We start from the raw sequence: 6,000 nt of genomic DNA, 5'->3' as shown, positions 1-6,000 counted from the left end.
GGAAAGGCCCCAAAACTCACAAAGAGGGAAAGTGGCAGCCCTTGGACCCTGCTGCATTACCATATGGAGAGAGCAGCAAATGAGTGCTTGCATTTATCGTATGTAAAAGATCTATGATGAAGCAAAGGAAACACAATTATGAAATCCCAATTGGGTACACAGACGTCTTTTCCTGGAAATAACAAAGCTTTGTTATCTTGGCTTGTCTACGTAAGAAAGCTGCATTGAAGACAAGCTCCCTATGTTTGTTTCACCTGCCTATTAAAGTTCTTTATTCTCTGTCTACTACGATCACTAGCTTTTCCTATTTGATGCAATTGTGTCTCTTTCCTGATAGAAATGAGAACTTTCTCTTTCTACCATAGCGCATTGAAACATTATATGGAAGCAGCAAAAAGTAGAAAAGAGGCTTGCAATGGGTCTGAAGTCTGATTACAAATGGCACTGGATGTTGCCAGGTGTTGGATTTGCCTTTTTACTATCTTTCCAATGATTTTGCCAAGGAAAGAGAAGTTAGCGACAGGATGATAGTCGAAAAAAGCCACTGCAACAATAAGAAAATCATGCTTTCTTTAGCTCTCCAATTAACCCTAGTCCCTGCAACTAAGTTGTTCATTCCCAGAGGAATAATGATCTGTTGAATTTCCAGTTTCCATTTCCAGAAAAAAAAATAAAAAAAACCCCTGCCAATTCTTATGATGCTTTGCCATTTCAACTACATCTTAGAAGTATTGAAATCTAGCTACAAGTCTCCTGGTGTGGACTAATGTTTTGAGCAGCAGGATGTGTAGTGTATTTCATGAGTAGGGTGAGCAAGTGTCTCAGAAAACTGGGAATGTCCCTGTTTTCAGGGCTTATCTTGTAGTGCGCATTGTTTTTTATGGAAAAGGTGTTTTGCCTCGTTTTTGTAAAGCACCTGCAAGCTGTGAACTCCTAAAAGAGCCAACTGGCAGTTGAAATTTGACAGGCTGGTTAAACACACGAGTTCCTCAAGGAGCACTCCTTATTTTTCACTGTTATGTGTTGCTGTTCTGTCCTCTCCACAAAGCCTCTAGGTGCTACCCTCTACTCCCCCCCACATTCCCCCACCCACACCCCCCCACAAGCACTAAGTCCTTGCAGCAGCTAAAGCCTTCCTGTTCATATCTCCCTGACCCTTCACCAAAATAGCCTTCTGTCTGGCTGCCTGGGTTCCCTGCCACCTTTCTATAACTCTCTTGGTTTTTTACTTTGAAAATGTGGTCATACCTATCCTACTCAGGAAGCTGCCCCAATGTACAAAAATAGCCCTGAAAGAAAGAAACATCACCTTTTAGCCTGCCCCCCCCTTCTCATTGACATTTTGTTACTTTTTAAAGCAGGTATTTGTGTTATATATGGTATATGATGAAGATTAGGTAAACCGAATTAAGAAATCATTTACAGATCCTGATGTGATAAAACGGTGTAAATATTTCTAAGTAGTTGGTCAGATACGCTATAAAAACAACCTGATTTTAGCCCCGCTTAAGGGTGAAAGAATGACATGCTGCAGGAGCAATTCAGCTTGTCTTGCTTGACCAGAGCGGCTGGAGAGTCCCTAATTCTTTAACCTAATGGGCCCCGGGGACGCAGTTTATTGACATGTAAATTGGTCTTCCTGAGTGAGAGTGAGCATAGTGGTGTTTGTCCCAGCTGCCCCTGTGTTGTGCGTGTCATTCATTTCATGCGAAGTCTCCAGCACCAGAGGATGTTTTGCAAACACTTGTCTTTGTGAGGATTCACTGCTGCTCCTCTGGCGTTGTTCAGTGTCACAGTACATCCCTGTGAGTAATATGCTGCGATCTACTAGGTTTTTATTTGTACAAATGTAATAATATAGATACTGCTCCTGCCACATACAGAGAAAACGGCAGTACTTTTATTTGGATAGCTGGAATACTTTGTCCTTTACATTTCAGGAGGAACCATTAAAAGAATTCAGAAGTAATTGAAGGGTTTTTTTTGTTCTTCGAACAATGGGACATATTCTCTTCTTAGGTAGTGTTTTTCTGGCTTAAATTAGGATAATTGACAGATGAATATAGCCCAGTATTTATTTGCTGAATTTTGCAAACAAACAGTTTTTATTCATTTTTTAAAAAGGTTTTGACTATATATGCAATTAAGGTGAAATAGTTCTTTCCTCAAAATGTTGTTGCTGCAAATGTTCTGAGAAATAATAATATTTTGTATTATCATTTTAAATATTTTTCTTAGAACCTGTCCTTTTTCTGTTTTTCTTCCTTTTATCTTATCATTGCTGTAGAAGGGAATAAGTTTGTTTACAGTGTTATAGCTGTGTTCATCTCAGGATATGAGAGAGAGACAAGATGGGTGAGGTAATATCTTTTATTGTTTCTTCCACCAGCAGAAGCTGGTCCAGCAATCTTTTGAGCTTCACAGACTTGAGAAAGAACTGTGTGAAGCTTGAAAGCTTGTTGTTCCTCCCCCCCCAATCAACAGAAGTTGGTCCAATAAAAGATACTACCTCACCTTGTCTCTCTTATGGCTAAAGTTGGCATTAGTTGCTGAGAGCCATCTGACAAAGAGAACAGAGTCAGGAGTATATACTCTTACATGAATCAAATGCAAAATTATTTCTGTAATACAAAGATTATTTCAAAACCTTTTGATTAAGAGATTGAGAACTAGTGCTAGTATTTTAAATGATCAGTAGTTAGTAAATATCTTGTTTTTAGGAGGAGGGGTATAAAAGAAGTATAAAATATTTTGATTTGGGGGGAAGGAAAAGAAAGAAAGGTAATATATATAGTGAATACACACAAACATTTGAATGCACATACTGATTTATTGTTGTATCATAGAAGCATAGCCCTAAATGTGTACGTCTCAGCTATTGTCTATGAAAGTTAAATATAAATGTTTCATCTGTTTCTAACACATGTTGCATATAATGGGTGAAAAAGGAATACAACACAATATAGTGTACAGCTTTATTTGGCTAAAGGTTACCTTAAAAGGAGGAATAAAGGGGAAGGGAGTATTCTTTGTATTTCTTTATGATGCATGAAGTAATTCTGAAAGGTTATATGTTTTAGGGGAGGCAGATGTGAACTGCAGCTTGAGTTTCACTTTAGAAATGGCTGAAGTATCAGGTCTTGTATTTCCTGATTTTTCTGGTCTTCTTGAAGGAACCAGCATGGCTGGAATGGAAATTTAGGACTTGTCTTCTCACATAGCAGTGCAGCTGCACCTCTGTAGTGCTGCCAGGGCAGATGATTTAAGCCGACGGGAGAGAGCTCTCCACACACCGGCACTTACGTTGGTGTAATTTACGTCATCAGGAGTGGCTTATTCACACCCCTGAGTGACATAATTTATACCAACTTAAGCTGTAGTATATACATAGCCTGAGTGAAGACACTACCACACTGACAGGAGAGCTTCTCCTGTCAGCATAGTTAGTCCACCTCCCTGAGAGGCGGTTGCTATGTCGACAGGAGAAGCTCTCTCATGAACATAGTGCTGTCTACATGGGAGATTAGTCGTTATAACTACTTTGCTCGGGATGTGGATTTTTCCACACCCCTGAGGGACGAAGGTATGTAGATACAGGTCAGTAGTATAGACCTGGCCTTATGCAGCTCTAAACTGGCTTTGGAATTTTCAGCAAACCGATCCTCCTTCCCAAGGATTAGGTATTTCACCAACAAAACAAAGAGAGTGTATCTGACAAAACATTCCTTCCTCTCCACTGCTCAAGTTTCACTAGCTTGGTACTTGTCCGATGGCATCATTTTTCCACTTCTTTAAGTCAGGCCTCATCTATGCGACTAAGATAAGTCAACCTAACAGAGGTCAACTTACAGCCACCATGTTAATTACTGCGGTGGCTGATGTCCACACCACCCTGCGTGGGTCGGTGGTATGCGTCCTTACCAGGAGTGCTTCTCTCAGTTTTGCCAGCAGCTCTCTTGTGGGAGCCCAGCTGCCCCACAGGCTCCTGGGCTCTCAGCGGGCTGACCCTGCCTGTCCTCCCATGCCCCGCCAGGAGCCGGGCTTCTCACCCGCTCCCAGACTAGACCAGGGTTCAGCTGCTCAGGTCTCCAAGGGAGCGGGAGGGCAGCTGGGCTCTAGCTGCCTGGCTTTCTTGTCAATTTCTCAGCTCCAGTGAATAAGAATGCCAGACAATGGCCGGCCGATGTAAGGAAAGCAGTGTCTACACAGACACAAGCCCTACACCTCTCGTTGAGGTGGTTTTATTATGTGGGCATAGCAGGGGTGTTACACTAAGGGGAGAAGCATTTCAGTGAGTACAAAAGCTGACTTTTGTCGACAAAACTCTGTAGTGTAGACCAGCACTCAGTCATTTAGGCCTTGTCCACACTAACACTTATCCCGGCAAAACTTTTGTCACTCAGGGATGTGAAAAAAACACTGCTCTGAGCCACCTAAGTTTTGCTGGCATAAGTGTTTGTGTGGACAGAGCTCTCTCCCGTCAACATAACGTGGCTACACAAGCGCTCTGACAGCAGCACAGCTGATATGGCTGTGCTGCTGTAAGTTTAAGTGTACACTAGCCCTTAGTCTTCCAGGAAAAAGAAAGGAAGACAAGACCTGATCTGAGTTTCTAATGTAAAAAACCAAGCAGAATCTCACCCAAAACAAAACAACTTCTCAGGCATTCTGTATATGCTATATTTTAAAAAAAAAAAAACCAAAAGAGTAGAAAAAGTTACAGAACATTTTGTTTTTCTTCTCCAGGTCACTTTAACAGTCTTTCCTACAAACTACAGTCCAGGACACTTCACTGACTTAAATAATAATATTACAGAAATAATTAATAGAGAAATTAAGTGGATTAAGAAAAAGAGAAAAGGTCATTTCATTTAAGATTTGAAATGAGTTGGAAAGTTGATGCGGCAGAGAGATACAAGACTGTTCTAGATGACAGGAGCAGTAGATGAGAAGGCTTTCACACTAACAGTGATGAGATTGCATTCAAGGATAGAGAAGAGGCCAGCACTTGATGACATGGTCTGTGAAGCAGACTGGAGCAAATCCATGGTGGATATTAGGCACATAGAAAGCAAATATTGAACTGGATCCTGAAATGAATTAGGTATCCAGTTGAGTTGTTTAAGGATGTGGGTGATGGGTTGATATGTTCATAGCAGTAGTTAGAACTAGTAATACTATGGGCAAGCACCATGAAAGCTTCATCGCAGAACTCTGGCAGTGCTGCTATCTCAGCACTGCATGTCTCTTGCAAAACAGTCAGTCATTCAGAATTGTGCCAACATGTATAATTTTGGACAAATATCCTCTAGGGACTAGGAAGGAGATGGACAAACTAATTTTTAACCTAATCTGATTTCAACCCAGATCTTCCAAGATGAAGAACAAGTACATTAGCCCATCAAACTACCTATTAGTTTTATTTATTCATAATGAGAGAGTTTAGCAAAAACACATTTTCTCCATCTGCCCTTTCTCCTCTGCAGAGTACTGTCTGTATTGTTTCCTATTTTTTACAATTCTCAAATGTCTGGCATAATGAGGAATTTTTCCACTTTGACAACAGATAGACCATCTGCCATGTAAAATGGTGATCTGTTATTCTTTTGAGTGAAAGCTTTAACGGATGCTTCTTCCAATCTCTAATTAAGTTCTTGGTAAAATAGACATTGCTGGATGTCTGATTTTTACAGTTTCATTTACTGCAACTTTTTCCCATCTTTTTTTTTTAATCAGAATTTTAAATAGTTTTTAGGAGGATACATTCACAATACTGAGAAAAGAACGCTTAATAATATAGTTGAATATGATAGAAATGACAAATGGACACAGCTAGAAAAAGCAAACTATTTTCCCAGTATGTGGGAAGGAGATTAAGTGGATGACACATGCACTTTCTGCCGTTGCTAAGGGAAGCCTCTGATGCCCCTCATTGATTTTCTTTGACAAGTGAATATTATTTTTAATTTATAATTTTGCTTTGCTTTCACATTTTTTGAA

Source organism: Emydura macquarii, unplaced genomic scaffold (genome assembly GCF_026122565.2).
Source record: "Emydura macquarii macquarii isolate MOO-44397 ecotype Brisbane River unplaced genomic scaffold, CSIRO-AGI_Emac_v2 contig_3019, whole genome shotgun sequence".
NCBI lineage: Eukaryota > Metazoa > Chordata > Testudines > Chelidae > Emydura > Emydura macquarii.
This window is presented reverse-complemented; position numbering follows the sequence as displayed.